Raw genomic sequence first — 17,908 nt, forward strand, 5'->3', positions numbered from 1 at the left:
CGATGTCCTGGCAGCCCCGCTTCCCCTCCAGCTCCTTGCTGACAACCTGGGAAGGCAGCGGAGGAAATGCCTGGGACCCTGCACCCACGTGGGAGCACCAGAGGAAGTTCCTGGCTCCTGGCTTCAGGTCAGCTCAGCTCCAGCCGTTGTGGCCACTTGGGGGGTAAACCAACGGATGGAATGGTCTCTCTGCCTCCCTTCTCTGTATATCTGCCTTTCAAATAAAAATGAATAAACGTTTTAATTTTTTAAATAAATAAATAACTTTTTAAAATGGTAGTAGGGAGCCTTGCCCCCCACTGCCCTTCCCTGTGCTGTGACTGTCAATCCTGGGGGGCACGGGTGGGGGGTCGTGGAACAGCCGTGGCCAAAGGGAGGCCCAGAGCCTGGTGAGGGAAGCACGGGGTTCCTCCTGCTGCTCTGAGGAGCTCCCCGTACCCTCCTCCGCCTCCAGGGGTCCAGAGAAGGCGCTGTGCTGGCCAGGCCAGCTGCTGCAGGTGCCAGCGGCCCCCCACCTCGGTCTCTCGCTCTGTCACGTCATCTGGAGCACACTGTATGTCCCAAAGATGATAGCAGTAGCGTCTTCCAGCCCACATACATGTCCCAGCGTGGAGGGGCAGGTCCGTGTGCCCCACCCCCAGTGCCCAGCACAACGTGGAGGGGCAGGTCCGTGTGCCCCACCCCCAGTGCCCAGCACAACGTAGAGGGGCAGGTCTGTGTGCCCCATCCCCAGTGCCCAGCACAACGTAGAGGGGCAGGTCCGTGTGCCCCACCCCCAGTGCCCAGCACAACGTAGAGGGGCAGGTCCGTGTGCCCCACCCCCAGTGCCCAGCACAACGTAGAGGGGCAGGTCTGTGTGCCCCACCCCCAGTGCCCAGCACAACGTGGAGGGGCAGGTCCGTGTGCCCCACCCCCAGTGCCCGGTACAGTGGTGACTCCTAGCTTCTGCAGTGTGTCTGGAGACCACGGCATGCCCAGCTGCCCGGCCTAAGCCATCACAGCATGCCATGAGGAAGCCCAGCCCTGTGGGGAGGTCGCGAGCTGGGGAGGCCACAGGAAGAGGCATCCAGGAGCAGCTTGAGCCTGGAAACCCTCCTAGCTCCTTGGTGTCCACCCCCAAGCCCCAAGACCTGGCACCGGGAGACCCAGCAAGGCCCAACTCCGTCTTATTCCCCTGTGCCCAGCGCCATGATGGGCCAGGCTGGGCTGGGAGGAGCTGCATGACTCGACTAAACTAAATCAGTGATTGCCAACTCACAGTAGTACAGGCTCCCTGGGAAGGTCAGACATCCACAGAGACATGAGGACGTGTGTGTGTGTGTGTGTGTGTGTGTGTGTGTGTGTGTGTGTGTGAAGGAGCGGTCTTCAACAAGGCTGGGGAAATTACACACTAGGAACAACTGCTTGGATTTCAGCAGATTTTATTTTTTTCATCAAAATCATCTTGCTTGTTATTTATCTGAAAGGTGGAAAAACAGAGGGAGAAACATACCGGCTCCTGCCATCCATGGCTCACGCCCCTGCTGCTGACCGCTGACGGCCAGCCGCCCAGCCCCGGGTGTCGCCCAGCCCAGGGTGTCAGCGACACCGACAACCTGGGTCTAGCTTGATTTCATTATAATTAACTCAATGGACGTGGAGGGACCGCACAAAGCCAGTGGCCACGGAGTTCTCCATGTGCCCTCCCTCTCTGGCCTGATCCTGACCACACCCCCAACCTCCTCTGCCCTGTGTCCCCTCAGGTCTCAGCTCCAGCCCCCAGAGACTGCTCCCAGACACAGGCCAGCCGAGGGCCTTCCCACCAGCTGCCCTCTGCCTGGCTGCCCAGCCCTTCCCTGGCTCAATCCCACTCCTCCTTCCCTCTTGGCTCAAGTCTGAAATGATATCCCCACCTGCTCCACTCTGCGTTGTGTCTCCCTGCTCCCCCAGGGGCCCACACCTTGGTAGTTAACACGTCACGCTCACTGTCCATCTCCTCCCTTGGGGACATAGCTGCGGGCACCAGCAAGGGCTTAAATACACAACTGATCATAGACTCCTGGTCTGGTTGCCAGTGGGAGGGGTCGCGTGACTGCTCAGGGTGCCCACATCCTTGGGCTCTGGATAGCAGGATCCCAGCTTCTCTCACACTCCGTGCCCAAGCAAATGGCCGGCTGCCCGCTCCCCAGCCTCCTGGCTTTTATCTACATGGAGACCTCCACTGCTGACCCCACCCAGGGGCTGTTGCAGGGTGACGGGTGGGAGCCTTTAGGCAGGGCCTACTCTGAAGCTGAGGAGCGAGACCCTCACTTCCTACCTGGCCCAGCCCTGGGCTGTCAGTCTGCCCCCGACCCCAAAATTCACCCTCTGCAGGCCTCTGTGGACCCAAACAGTCAGGCCCTGTCCCTCCGGGATGACAGTCTGGCTCCCCGTCTCCAGGTCCAGAGCCTCTGGTGTCCCGCATGATAGATCCCCGTGGCCGCCAGGACAAGGGTTTACAGACACGAGGCCGCATTGCTCGCTCGGGCTGAGCTTTCGTCTTGCAGCCAAGCTCAATCTTTAAATGGCAGCGACGCATTTAGCTTTCCCTTCTGCCCGGCTGACAGTAGGTTTACTGTTTATAATCTGGCCTTTGTAAAAGCATTTGTCAGCCTGGATATTTCATTCTAAGCCCGACCACCCATGCAGAGGGCCAGGCAGGAAGCGGCCCTTCATTTGCACCAACAGGCAGCTTGGAGGCTGGCTGCAGGATCACAGGGTTCAGCCACAAAGGGGACTTTTTTTGGCATTATCGACTTCGCATCTCCGCAGCAAAAGCAGCCCTGTTTACACGAAATGATTCCTGAACGCTAAATTTGGAAATTCTACGTATTCCTCTAATCCGGCCAGGCCCCAAGCGGGATGGGCCGCCTCTGGGGAGCCTCGCCACCTCCCCATGTTCCTTGGCCTGGGGCTGCACTTCCCAGCGCTACGAGGAAGGCCTGGAGTCCTGGGGGCCGGCGCCCACCACCGCCAGGCGCCCACCACCGCCAGGCCAGGCCAGCTGTGTGCAGATGAGTGTCCCAGGGGCCCTGTCTCCTATCCTGTCTGCCTGGCCTCTGGCCTGGGCAGGGAAGCAGAGCAGGCTGAGCCAGGAAGCCTCAGCTGATAAGGGATCTCCCTGGCTGGCCCTGGCACAGCAGGGAAGGAATGCAGCCCAGTAAGTCACACTCACCTGCTATCTTGGGGAGGAAGTAGCTCTGCTCCAACAACAGATAAAGGAGGCCCAGTTCGCCCTCCCCCGGCCCAGAGGCCCACCACAGTCCTCCACCTGAGTGAAGACCTTGGAATTTGGCTCAGTCTTCCTTCTGCCCTTGCCCGATCTTATCCCCCAGCAGCTACCTCCCCTCCCGCTGCCAGCCTTTCCCTCACAGCTCGCACCTCGGGTGGTCTGAACTCTCGGTGACATTGTCACCTTCAGGGAACCCAGGGCCAGCTGGGGCCCCCAGAGGCACCAAAGCAGGGCTGGACTTTCCCAGGTCTTCCTGGCTCCCACCCTGCACACCTTCTCCTGTCCTGGAGCCAGGGCCACTTGGTGCCACCCCACACAGCAGGGGGAAGGGGCAAGAAGTGTGTCTGGAGCTCTCGCTGCCAACCAGGCTGGACCCTTCACCCTGTGGCACTTCGGGCATCATGGCTTCTCTGGTAGGCAAGTCCAGGAGGCATGGACTGGAGTGGCAGGCACGTGAGGACAAGAAGACAAGGCCAGTGCAGAGGTCCCCTGATGCATCCCTGCCCTTCCGGGGCAGTGCCTGGAGCAGGCACCAGAAGCTGGGACAGCTACCCATATATTCCAGGCTCTTCATTGGCTGAGGCTGACTCACATGGGGCCTCCAGCGTGCCGGGGCAAGCCTGGAAGCAAGACCCCAGGCAAAGAAACAGTGAACCAGGCGGGATGTCTCCACAGCCAGGCGGTCTCACATTCCTAACCACCTTGGGCACTAAGCACAGAGTCCCTCACTCCAAATCAGCCAACCAGACCATGAGGGCTTGCCAAGGCCTTGTGACAGACGCTTCCTTCATGTGACCACACTGTTCACACGCCACAGCACAGACGTCCCACTCCAAAGCCTGCTTGCTACCCTTGCAGTGGTTACAACCCAGTTCTGGTAGACTTGGGTGCAAATCCTACCACATCTATTTACCGCTTGAGATCTCTAACTTTCCTCTAACAGAAAGATTCTAGGACACAGGAGAGCTGCAGGGGTAGTTTTTAGTGAATGATTGTGCCGATATTGGGTTGGGCTGAGTGTGTGTAGCATGGCTCCAGAACATCTGTGTTGTGGTATAGCAAGCTAAGCCGTTCCTTGTGACACCAGGATCCTACGTGGAAGAACCAGGCCAGGCCTTGGCTGCTCTGCTCACGCCCCTTGGAAGACAGCCGAGGAAGTCCTGAGACCTCGGGCTCCCACCACCCCACCAGAGACCCAACTGGAGTTCCTGGCTCTTGCATTCAGGCTGGTCCAGAATGGCTGTTGGAGCCATCTAGACAGCAAATCATTCTTTAAACAGCCGCCCTTTGTCACGTGTGGTGTCCGGTCAGAACTTGCTAGGCACCCACAATCAGTGACATGTGAGCCACCGTCAGGAGGAGAGCTGGACACACGGCGCAGAGCCCCGAGGGACACCGGCGGGAGGGCTCTAAAGAACTCCGAGAAATTGGCTCAGGAGTTTAAAGGAAAACATGAGCACAAGGAAGACATGGTGGACGGATATAAGGATGAACCAAAGAAGCTCTGGCGCACGGAGCAGCCCTGGTGAGGACTGACGCCCGCTGACCTGCCCGAGCGGGGTGAGTTACAGCAAGTGGAGCCCCGCCCCCGGCCAGCACCCACAGCCACTGCGCATGCCGCCGGGCTTTCAGCAAGAAAACGCCTGAAGAAGTGATAGCCGAAGTTTCCACCTTTGATGAAAACTATAACCTCACTCATCCAGGAAGGACCATGAAACAAAACAGGATAAACTTAAGACCACGGCCAGACACAAAACGCCAAGCGGTGACAAAGAGTAGAGATTTAAAGAAGACACACTAAACTCATAAGTGTGAGAATTCCTATGGACGTCTCAGAGAAAAATACACACCATGGAGACAGAACATTGAGAATGTGAGGTGCCAAAAGGAAGAACTCTCCACCTAGAATTTGAGAGCAGGCGTAAAGTTTTTCTTTGATACAAGCGAAGTCTTGTAAAGTTCCTCACCAGGACACAAGGTAAGTCCAAAGAACTCCTTCAGGCAGAAGGAAAAGGAGCAACAGTGTTGGAAAGACAGACACACAGAGAGGAGGAGAGACAGGGAGGAAGATCTGCTGTCTGCTGCTTCACTCCCCAAGTGGCCGCAACAGCCAGAGCTGAGCTGATCCGGAAGCCAGGAGCCAGAAGCCTCCTCTGGGTCTCCCACACAGGTGCAGGGTCCCCAGGCCATAAACAGGAAACTGGATGAGAAGTGGAATAGCCAGAACATGAACCAGTGCACACATGGGATCCCAGTGGATACAGGTAAAGACTTCAGCCACTAGGCTACTGCACCGGGCCCTTTCTAGTTCTTTAACTTACAAGATTTTTTTTTTTTAATTGCAATGTGTCACAGGTCTGATAACTCCAGCTAGATGATAATGACACTGCAAACAGGAAGAACCGGAGCTTCTCAAAACCCTTGATGCCGCTGCAATAAGGAAAGTCTGATAAACTGCCGTAGCCAAGGGCTGCCCGGGTCGTGGGTTCTGGGGCCAAGACAGAGCTGACAGAAGCTGGGAGTAGTGTGGGCTTTTGCTACCGCCGGGTAGCAGTGCTCACTCTGATTAGCTGTGCTGTGCTGACAAGCTCTGTTTCCTCTGGACCGAGCTCTGCAGTGCAGACCCCAGAGGGCAGGGTCTGAGTTTTGCTCACTGCTCAATTCCCAGTTCCTGGGACACTACCTGGTCCAGCAAGTGTGTAGCTGTCACTACAGACAAGGTAGAAAGAAGTGGGTGGGTAAAAAGCAAACACACCACTTGACGGTTGCAGTGTAGTGTGATGCTCGATGTTCTGTAGTTTCTGGCACAAGAGGTAAGACTCCCCCTGTCTGTTTTGGGGTGGCATCCCTGGTTAGAGCTGTGCATGGTGGCAGTCACTGTCCCATCCCCTGGGTGTAGCTGATACAGCCACGTCCTCCTGGGAACCCGCATCGCTCTGCAGCCCGGACCTTCAGCCCCGCCCTGAGGTCAGCCTCGGCTGAGGTCAGCAGGCCCCGTGCGGGCAGATGCCGGGCAGCACCTGCTCAGCTGGGTTTCCCTTTCCTCTTCCGTCTCTGACCGCGGATCAGAATCCAGCCTTTCTCAGACCACTGGCTGCGGATGGTCACATGACCCATACTCTCTGCAAGGGACTCTGGGAAAAGGTCTCTTTCACGGCCTGGGAGAATGGAGGCAGGAAGGAGCCTGGAGGAGCCCCACCGGGCGTGCTCTTGCGGCCTGGGGAAGCTTGCAGGAGAGCCCGTCCTGGGGCTGAAGGCAGCAGCATGGCACCCCGCCAGGCCCGGAGCAGAAGCCGGTTCTGAGTGCCCTGCGGGGTCTGGCTAGCTTCAGGATGGTGTTATCACTCGGCAGCACGTCAGCAAATTCTTGAGAGATGTGATTAAGAAAGTAGGAGACCGTATTTGATCTCTCCTCTTAGCTAACCTGGGAGGCTGACTGCTCCCTCTGAAATGGCCTGCCTGGCAGCCTGGGTAGGACAGGCGGGGCGCAGGGCAGAAGCCACGCCTCCTGGGTGAACATGGGGGTCACCGTCACCCACACCCAGCTCTCGGCAGAACAAGAAGGTGGGCCAGGACCCTTTCAAGGCCGCAAATCTGCTCAGGCCTGGTGCTGCTGGGACACCTGCTGGCTGCCAAGAGCTCACCTCCATGTCTCTCTCTCTCTCTCTCCCTCTCTCTCACATACATTCACACACATCCTCCTCTCTCCCTGCCTGTCTCTCAGCTGCAGGTCTCAACTTCAACATTCCCCAAGGAAGCCATTTCCTCTACACCAACCACCACAGCCCCTCCCTCCTTAGAGACCCTGCAGCACCTGTCCATTCCATGCGTGGTTGGCCAGGGCAGGACCTTTGCCTGGGCCAGGGGACATCTCTGGGTCCTTGCGAAGTGGACCAAGGGACGCCCTGTGAGTCCACCCCTTCCTGGGCCCATGCCTCAGCCCAGCACCTTCACAGCTGTTTCCACAAAGAAGTGGCCTCTCCTGACTCCTCCCCAGATTCCAGCAAGCACCTACAAGCAGACACAGGGTGTGCTGAGCGCACGCACACAGGACAGTCCCATGTGCCACAGCCCTCCCAGTGGCCCAGCCCACATCCACCTAGGTTGCACGAGGCTTATTTTAAGTGACTGAGTTTTGGGTGGTCTGTGAGTGTCTCAGAGTGCTCCAGCTGCTTTAACAAAATAGCATAAACTGAAGCCTTTGTAAACAGTCCTGGAGGGTGGATGCCCACAGCACAGGCGTGGGCGGACTCGGTGTTTGGCGAGGGTTACTTCCGGCTCCCTGAGCGTGTGCCTAGTGGTATGCTCCCCTGGTGGGAAGGACAGAGTCCCTCTCAGGTCTCCCCTAAGAGGGCGTTAAAGCAGGCAGTATGGACCTGGGCCGTGCAGGAGGATAGAGCCAGCCAGGTGTGAGACAACCTGAGCCAGCACGTCCCGCACAGAGGGACAAGCACCTGTAGAGGCCCTGAGGAGCCCGCCCTCACAAAGGAGGGAAGGGGACGCCTGGAGAGAGGCAAGAGGCAACCGAAAACCTCAGACCTGCATGACTGCCCGGGTCGGGTCCAGAGCTGCAGATCCCAACCCAGAAGCACAGGAGACAGGGCTGGGTCTCAGGCCGAGGGGTGGTGCCATGTGCCTCAGACGCAGGCTCCTTTGCTGGGCGGGACCAACCCACTGACCCTGTCTTGTGGGAACAAGCAGGCTTGGGGGCCAGACCCCAACTTGCAGATAAGACCACAGAGGCTTGAGGACCACACTCCAGAGCAGGTGTGGCCTATACTGGGCCATCCTCCCCCATCCATCTATTCCCAAAGACTCACAAGCCTGCCCAGTGTGGAGTACAAAGGCCGTGGGGTCTCCCCAGCCGCAGGGAGAGCCTCTCCTCACTCTCCACATAGCGGTGCCCCTCGGCACACAGAGGATGAAATACATGGAATCCCAGGCCCCTCAAACAACTCAACTCAGGGAGCACTGCTCTGCGGACGACCCTGAGAACACAGAGCCAAGTGCGAGAAGCTGACAGTGAAGACTAGAATCTGATTCCATTCCTGAGAAGCACCTGGACATGACTGCACAGGACAGGAAGCAGCTTGGAAGCTGCCTGGGGTGGAAGTAGCACAGCAACCCCAGAGGGCACGGGCTTTCCTTCTGACTGCTGGCTGCACAGCTCCACGAATACAACAAAACCTCCAGCTCATGCGCCTTGAACGAGGGGCCGAATCGCGTCTTGATGAAAATGTCAGGCGCACGTTAATAGGCAACGTCAGGAACCAATGTACTCCAGCCTTTTGGGGCAGACCGGAGAATGGTTCTGTGATTCCAGCCAGGGCAGTGTTCCCAGAACCGATCCTCGGCCCGTCAACCACGGCAGAGCCTTGTGCGCCCGGACTGGAGTCTCCATATGCAGCTCCACTGGCCAGGTGGATCCCGCACGGCTGCGTGCGGGAATGGCTACAGGGCATTTGGTGTGTTCAGAGCTGGGGGAAGGAAGAACGCCTCAGTTACCAGGAGACATCTGCAGAGGGGTCTTGACGACACCAAATCAGCCCTGAGCATAAAGGGTTAGGGCCGAGCTGAGCCCAGCAGGTGCTCCTTGGATGCTCACCACCGGGCTGGGGTAGTTGCTACCCATCCTGTGACATCCTGGGAGACTAGTCACACGTGAGGCCATGAGGCCATGGCCCCTGGAGGAGTGTGGGAACCTCAGCAGCAGCTGTCCTACTCAGGGTACCTGACCTGGCCTTCCACGGCAAAATGGGGGTACCCAATAACAGAGCCACTCGTAGGGTAACCGCCAGGGCCAGTGGAGAAGCACCTGACAGGTGAGCAATACGTGAACTGTTCATGGGGAGGTTCAGCAGCACCCTCTGTCTTCCTGGGGCACCCCAAAGTCCCCCACCCAGAGACGCCATCAGCCCTAGGCCCAAGGACCACCCACAACCAGGTAAGAGCTGTGCCCAGACTTAGGGCCTGCAATACGGGGCTACAGCCCCTGTAAGTGTCTGACCTCACCCCCCGTGAGAGGAAAGCCATGGAGAATGCGCAAAAGGCAGCGGCCACTTCCCGCCAAGTCCAAATGACCGAATCTGCGCAGGGCCAGGGGCTCGGGGGGTCTAGCCCGGGCTCTCCCACCCCCACCCCCTACCCCTGCTCAGAGAAAAAAATCTCCTTGGCCGGGAGCCACGTTCCCCCAGCTCGCCGTGTCTGAGGCCCAGACGCGCGCTGTTTGGACAGCCTGTTTCGGTGGGTGGTCAGGCCGGGAGCCCCGGGCCACAGTTTACAGAAGGCCCTGGCACAGATGGACTGTTGACACTGACTGGAAGGGCTCCGTGAAATCACAACATGGGAACTGTGAGAAGGGGCTGTGGCCACGGGGGGAGGGAGATGCCGGGAGAGAAGGGCCCAGGACAGGCGAGGTGCACAGGCTCGCCCCCCGTGGAATCTGCCTGCTCCCCTCCCAGCCGACGCACACGGCTTTTTCCAAGTTTCATAGATTTAAATAGTGTTTCTGCACCACATACAAGAAACAGACCGACATTTTCTCATTGCCTGTTATGTGGCGGGCTAATATTTGGCCGTTTACGCCCCATTGCAGACTATTTCTGGGGGAACACAGCCCCTTTCCAGGTTGGTGGTCATCTGCCCTGGCTGCCAGCACTTCACTGGGAGTCTGAGCGAGGAGGGGGCCCCTCTCCCGGCTCTCTCCCCTTCATCACCTGGCTTGGGAACAAAGGCTGGGCAAGTGTGGAGTCCAGCTTGATGACTGCTGGGATCTGCACACACCTCCAACAGTGCTGACACTGGGCCCAGGGAACAGCAGGAAGCCCCTCTTTGTCAACGCCAAGGCCGTGGACGGTCCCTGGCCGCGGGCCCCACCCATACTGCCCAGCTACAGACCCCTGGCCACAGTAGTTCCCATTCCTATGGGCCTTGGAGCTCCGACATGACAGCCCACCAGAAGGATACATCTCCCATCCCAGGAGTGGATTTGGTTTTGTGTTTTCCTGTGGCTGGCACACAGGACCGGGACAAGCAGCCGTGTCGCTTTGCCTTTGGCAAGGGGAAGGAGTCACACTTTGGACTTAGTGGATGCAGATACCAAGGATCCTACTGAATGAGCCGTGTTGCTATTCCACATTCCTAATCTATTAAATGAATTGTGTGGCTATTTTGAGTTCTCAATCTGTTAAATAAACTCTGTTACTGTTCCGAGTTCCCCGGCTGTTAGGTAAACAGTTCTATTTCAAGGTCCCCGTCTGTGAAGCCAGCTCTGTTAGTGTTCCTAGTTCCTATTCTACTGAATGAACTCTGGGTTGCCATCTCTGGCCTCGTGGGAGCGGACATCCTCCCACACGCAGCCAGCCACCCAAAAGGTACATTTGCAAGCAAGGCTCCAGGGCCTGGTCCCTCCTGGGAGTGTTGCTCGGCCAGCGCCCACTGCAGCAGGCTCGGGCAGCTCTGCAGACCCTAGACATCCACTGTGACCACACTTCCAAGTTTAGTCGGTAGAAGATGCGGTGTGCCCACAGGGGCCTGGGAAGCTGCCTGGACACTGCTTACCCCTGGAGACGGGGGCTGCTGCCTGTTCACTGCCTCACACATGTTCCTGCCAGGTGTGGGCTTATTCTAACAGCAGGGCTCATGGTCTGGACAGCTGCTGGGCCCTCATGGCCACGGGAGGCTCTGGGCTCCCAGGAGAGCCCAGGAAGCAGCTCTACTGGGCTTTGCAAGCCCACTGGACCAGGACCAGCCATGCTCTGAAAACTTGGCAGAGCCATGCCAGAGGTGCTAGAAGAGGTGTCTGTGGGGCCACAGCAAAGGCCCCTGTCACTCCTGAGCTTCCAGTAGTTATCCTGGGAGAGGTGCAAAGGGGGCTCAGAGCAGGCACCATCCTGCCCAGCCTGTGCCCCAGGAGCACTGGTCCCAGGGCCAAGGTCATGCCTGTGTGTGACAACCACTTCCAACGGTCAGGGGAGTCAGCGTGGGGGCCATCACTACCACTGTCACTGAGGGCCAGAAGGCCAGAGGCCTCCCAAAGGGAAGTAGGCAGACAGAGGAAGATAAGCAGGTCGGAGCTCTGTGGGGTTCCGTGCCTTTGTGTACCTTTGTGACTCACAGGAGTCAGCAAAGAGAAACGGGGACTCCCAAGAAGGCCCCGAGCCTCAACTACATTTGTAAACACACACAGCGTGGGCGATGCTTTTACTCTTTCCAGCACCAGAATCTGGTACACAACCTTCAGCCCCAAGGCAGTAGCCAAGCAGGCATTGCCGCAACAGTCCAGAGGGGAGACGGGCTGCAGGCCCACGCAGAGCACGGTGCAGGCTGGGTCTCCCAGACGCCCCTTCTGTTTGCACCGACTCAGAGCCCACCCAGGAGGTGGGAAGGAGGAAGGCCTGGTTCACCCTCTCTGCCTGCTTCCAGCAAGCACAGGCTCTGGGAGTCAGGACTTGAGGAGTTGGGAGAAGTGGACTGAGTTCCTGGTCTCTGGCTTCGTTTCATTCCAGATCCAGCCACTGCAGGCATTTGGGGAGTAAACTACCACACAGAAATTCTTTTTCTCCTTCTCCCTGCTTCCCTCTATCTGCCTCTCAAAAAAAAAAAAAAATCCCTTTCCAAAAGCAGAATAAAAGAAGGAAGTTGGCTTTTTAACCTCCGTTGATTGCTGGGAAGCATTTTGAATTGACCGCCGGCGAGGTCAGCAGCTCTGTCCCTGTGTCCCGACACAGTGGCTCCTGCGGGATGAAGCAGGGACCTTCAGCACGGCACCAACAGGGTATGACAGGAACGCTTTCATGACACACACGCCACAGCCTGTGCCAGAGGGGGCTGGGTCCCCCTCCCCCTGGGAGCGGTCCCAGGCTGTAACAGCAAGCCCCAGGACCCCTGGGTGCCAGGCCCTGGCAGTGTCCTTCTGCTCTAGGCACCCACAACAGGGAGCCTGAGTCCAGTGTGCACCTGGAGGTGCCCCTCTGCAGCAGGGCGGAAGCAGCCTTGACGCCCTAGGGTCCCCACGAGGTTCGAGCAGAGGAACACACCTGGGACATTCTTAGGACGCAGTGGGGTTGTGTTAGCTGGTGGTTCTCCCGCTGAGCAGACCAGTGTGCCAGCTCCAGGGGCCCACACAGCCTCAAAGTACTAGGGTTTGACAAAGTTCTAAGGAGTCAAGAAAAACACTCTTTCCCTTTGCATGTTTAGCTTAAAACCTGTGTCATACACATGGCGGGGTACAAACCGAGGGATTTATAAAGAACTCTCTACCTGCAGGGCTCCCCGGGGTCTCATAGCCCCCACCAGGCCCTTCACCATCCGTCTGTCGAGCGGCCGGGCCTGGGGGGGTATTGGTAGCCCCTCCTAGTTATCGCTGACTCCTCACCACCCACGCCTTTCCATGGCACACCAGGAAGCAGAGTGCAGCCACAGCCATTTTTCTCCCAACCGCCTCTGCCATGGGGATGATAAAGGCAGCCCTCTCTGGTGGAGACTCCATGGCTAATTAGATCCAGATGTGGCCTAATTAGATAGCCGGCAGGAGGGCTGCCCGGACAGCCGGCACCTGAGCCCTCCCTGACGGTCACAGGGCCCTGGTGTTGACTGCAGGACAGGGGTGTGGGCAGTGCTGGATCCCCTCTGGACTCACAGGTAGAGGTGGTGAGCACACAGGGACCCGAGGGCAGTGGGGGCATCTGTGGAGGGCCCGGAGAAAGCCCTTTCCCCACTCCAAATCCACCAGCAGCTGTTCTTTGAGGCCAGGGCCTTGTGATGCAGAACCCGTGACACTCCAGAGACCCACTGAGAGCTGGTCAGAGGCCACTCACACCCTGGGTGGGCTGTATGCGTCCCATTGGCAGGGGAGGTAACTGGGACACCTCTAGGTCATTCTCACTCAGCAGCCTCCCTGGGTGACTGTGGCCTCAGTTTTGCCCCCTGCCACTTCAGTCTAAAGAGAGTGTCCTTCCCAAGGCTGGATGCTGAGGCTGGAAACCGAGTGCACTCTGACCCAGCACCATTCCCAGGACCATGAAGGAACCAGTGGTATCTCCAAACGAGGATGCAAGACCCATGCCTTCCACCTGCCATAGACCCCCCTTCCACCTGACCTGAGACCCCCCTTCACCTGCCCTGAGACCCCACCTTCCACCTGCACTGAGAACCCCCACTTCCACCTGCACTGAGACATCCCCTTACACCTGTACTGAGACAACCCTTCACCTGCACTGAGACCGCCCCCCCCCATATCTGCACTAGAACCCAACCTACCAATTCCTTGGGACCCGAACTTCCACCTGACCTGAGAACCCTACTTCCACCTGCACTGAGCCCCCCCTTTCACCTGCCCTGAGATCCCCCTTCACCTGTACTCAGAACCCCACTTCCACCTGCCCTGAGACCCCCCCTTCACCTGTACTCAGAACCCCCTTCCAGCTGCCCTGAGAACCCCACTTCCACCTGCCCTGAGACCCCCCCTTCACCTGTACTCAGAACCCCCTTCCAGCTGCCCTGAGAACCCCACTTCCACCTGCCCTGAGACCCCCCCTTCACCTGTACTCAGAACCCCCTTCCAGCTGCCCTGAGAGCCCCCTTCCACCTGCACTGAGACCCCTCCATTACATCTGCACTAGAACCCAACCTACCACTTCCTTGGGACCCGACCTTCCAGCTGCCCTGAGAACCCCCTTCCACCTGCCATGAGAACCCACCTTCCACCTGACCTGATACCCTACCTTCCACCTGACCTGAGAACCACCTTCACCTGCCCTGAGAACCACCTTCACCTGCACTGAGACCCTACCTTCCACCTGCACTGAGACATCCCCTTCCACCTGACCTGAGAACCCCCTTCCACCTGCCATGAGACCCCACCTTCCACCTGCGTGGGACCCCCTTCCACCTGCACTGAGACCCCCCATACATCTGCACTAGAACCCAACCTACGACTTCCTTGGGACCTGACCTTCTAGCTGCCCTGAGAACCCCCTTCTCCTGCACTGAGACCCCCTTCACCTGCCCTGAGACCCCACCTTCCACCTGACCTGAGACCCCCCTTCCACCTGACCTGAGACCCCCCTTCCACCTGACCTGAGAACCCCACTTCCACCTGACCTGAGACCCCCCTTCCACCTGCATGGGACCCCACCTTCCACCTGCACTGAGACATCCCCTTACACCTGTACTGAAACAACCCTTCACCTGCACTGAGACCCCCCCGCCTTATATCTGCACTAGAACCCAACCTACCACTTCCTTGGGACCCCACTTTCCAGCTGCCCTGAGAACCCCCTTCCACCTGCCCTGAGAACCCTACTTCCACCTGCACTGAGACCCCCCTCCACCTGCACTGAGACCCCCTCACCTGCCCTGAGACCCCCCCTTCATCTGCACTGAGACCCCCTCACCTGCACTGAGACCACCCTCCACCTGCACCCGGCAGGCACAAGGGCAAAGCTCAGAGCTCTAACCTGGTTCTCTCACTTCTGCCTGTGTCCCATGGTTCCCAGCTGGCCAAGCGCACCTGACTTCCAGGGCTGCCCAGTACCCAGCACCCACTTGTCAACAGCCAGAGAGGCTCCATACCTCTGGGACAAACACAACATGACACCAGGCAGATTACACCTGAAGGATTCATGTGCACCCAAAACCAGTGAGAACGTTTCACAAAGGTTTGTTCACAGGGGTTCCCTGCCCTCAGAGCCCCAAGCTACATCACCCAACTGCTTCTGCCCATGGATGGCAGGATAAACGAACAGTAATCTGTCCGCAGCCCAGACGAAAAGCACCCATGCAGGGATGGAGCTCAGACGCATCACACATCCTCTGAACGTCGGAGCAGGCAAAGCCACTGTGGTGGGGCAGCAAGCCGACTGGGCTCCCTTGCGTCTCTGCAGAGCAGCTCTCGTACGACAGGGGCGCCAAGGACTATGCTGGGGCCTGGCCCCTCTCTGCTTGCTGATTCCCTGTACAGTCCTTCCTCTGCCTCACCTTGGCCGTGCCACACCACGCCATTGCAGTGGGCCCTGCTCTCATCTCCCAGGCACAATCCTAGAGTGCCGACGCCAGGGCCGAGCAGGGCCAGGGCCACTCTGGAGGCTCCAAGAGCAGCAACTCTGCCTCCTCCTCTCTGGGGGGCTGCCCCCTCCAAGCTGAGCTCTGTAGCCCAGCTGCTTCCCCTTTGCCTCCACTTCTGGCACACATGAGTTGGATATCACAGACGCAAGCTTGGAGTAAGCATGAGACGATGGCACTGAGCTACCATTCTGGTAACAATTTGCCAAGTATTCACTGAGCATTCATTGTGTGGTGTACTAATCCCTGAGGACATAACTACACTAATTTCTTAATGGGATTTACATCCTGGCTGGCAGAAGGCAGGTGCTAGGCAGGTGGGGGAAGCCAGTCAAGACAGGAGAGGAGCATGGACCAGGTTCAGTTGGGGGTGTGGGCCTTGTTGTCATGTCGCTGTCAACAGTAACCTAGAAGAGAGGGGAGGGCTGTGCAGATCTCTGGGGAACACGTTCCAGGCAGCAGCTGGAACAGAACATATGCAGCCCCGGGGCACACGCATGCCTGATGCGTGAGAGAAGCAGCAATGCCTGAGCGGAGCAGGGAGGCAAACAGTGAACCTCTAGGAGCTGGGCAGGAGCTGCCAGCACGCGGACCTGAGCACCCTGGAAGGCTCATGGCCACAACTCGGGGTACGTGGGGCAGCATCCATGGCCTTCCGAGTGCAGGAGCCACATGTTCTGAGCCCAGTTTGGGCAAGAGCAGAAGCAGGGAGATCCATGAACAGGTACCCACTGTGGTCAAGGCCGGGGACAGGGTCCACAACAAGAGGGGACACGTTCTGAAGGCAGAGCTGATAGGAGCTGCAGCAGATTTGTCATGGGAAGGAAAGAGAAGCTAGGCCCCAGGGCCCAGGCAGCCATGGTGACAGAGGTCAAAGGCAAGCAACCAGCTTTCCTTGCTAGATCGTTCAGTCCAGTAACTTAAAAACACAAAACACAGGCATTTAAAGATGCATATAAATTGTAAGAAGCCCTGAAAAGGAGAAAATACATCCCAAAGGAATGCTAGCTCTGGGCAGGGAGGGAGCCTTCTTCTCCACCATCTGCAAGGCCTAGGCAGCACCTAGCAGTAGAGCCCCTGGTGTGTGCGTGCAAAGCCGGATGCGACCGGATGGGGCAGGTGGCAGAGAGCGAGCACTTGGTGCGTCAGGCACCAGGTAAAGAGCTTTCATGTTCAGTGTTGGAGATCATCACGGGCACCCAAGCAGCAGGCACTGCCAGGATCGACATCCAAAGAGCAGAAAATGCAGCCCCAAGAGGGTCAAAGTTTACTCAAGGCCATCAAACTCATAAAGGGCAGAGATTGGCTCTGAACCAAGGTAAGCTGGCTTCACAAAGATCCTGCTGTAAACACTCAGCTACTCATCCATTCACACAGCCACCTACCATCCATCTACTAACCTAGTTACCCATTCATGTACTGGTCCACCAAACCACCCTTCTGCCCACCCATCCACTTAGCCCACCTACTCCTCCACCCATTCATTCATCTGCCCACCCAATCACCCATTATCCATCTGTTTATCCAACTACCCCTCCACCCACTCATGCATCTAACTGTCCATTCTCTCATCTATCTACCCACCCACCCCTCCATCCACACGTCCATGCAACTAGCCATCTACCCAGCATCCAACCAAGCATCCACTCCCCCAACCACTCTCCATCCATCCTGAGAAGCAGCACTTATCGAGCGCCAGCTGTGTGCTACTGGAAAGGCAACAATGAACAAGCCGTGCACTCTGCTCCCACTCCTGGCCAGCCCAGCCTAAAAGAGGGGCCTGACATGGAAATGACCCTTGGAGGGTGAGTAGGAGTGAACCCAGGAACATAAACACAGATGTGGCAGGGGGTCAGTGGGACCGGCTCCACCTGGAATGAACAGCTCCTGCATGTGGCAGCGGGAGCCCAGCCTGGAGGACAGTCACCAAGAGAGTCTGCCGTGACTGGGCCAACCTTGGAGGAGAATTGTGAAACCACACGGCTTGTCTCTCCCACTCTGTTTGGAAACTTCCAGCACCCACACCAGGGGCTCTCACGCTATGCTCTGCCTGCCAGATCCTCCCACTCTGACTCGTGAGATCCAGAACGTTCTCTCCCTCGGAGCTTACGTGTCCTCTGCCTGGCAGTTCAAGGCCCCATCTGCTCCACAGCCATGGAGCGAACAACACCATCACAGAGCCCCAACCACTGTCACTATCAAACACTAGTAAGCAGCCGAAGGGTGGGCTCAGGCAGGAGGAGTCTCCCTTCTTCCGCAGGTCTCCGAGGCCTGTGTTAGATGGTGACATAGCAAGCGTTATGTTGCACAACCTTTGACCTCTGTCACCATGGCTGCCTGGGTCAGCCTCTCCATTGTCTTTGGGAAAATCCCTTCTCCACTCACAGGCTGTGAGATTCAGCTCATGGACGACCCCATGCCCTGAACAAGATCCAAGTCCTGACAACCAGTCACAGCGATAGGTTCAGAGATGGCACACGACTATGCCAAGTGATAGCCAACCACAGGATGCTTCCAGAATGGCTGAGAACACAGCGTACCCTCCACATCGACAACACGGAGCCCAAAACAGCTTCATGGAGAGCATGAGCAGTG

Source organism: Ochotona princeps, chromosome 16 (assembly GCF_030435755.1).
Source record: "Ochotona princeps isolate mOchPri1 chromosome 16, mOchPri1.hap1, whole genome shotgun sequence".
Classification (NCBI taxonomy): Eukaryota; Metazoa; Chordata; class Mammalia; order Lagomorpha; family Ochotonidae; genus Ochotona; species Ochotona princeps.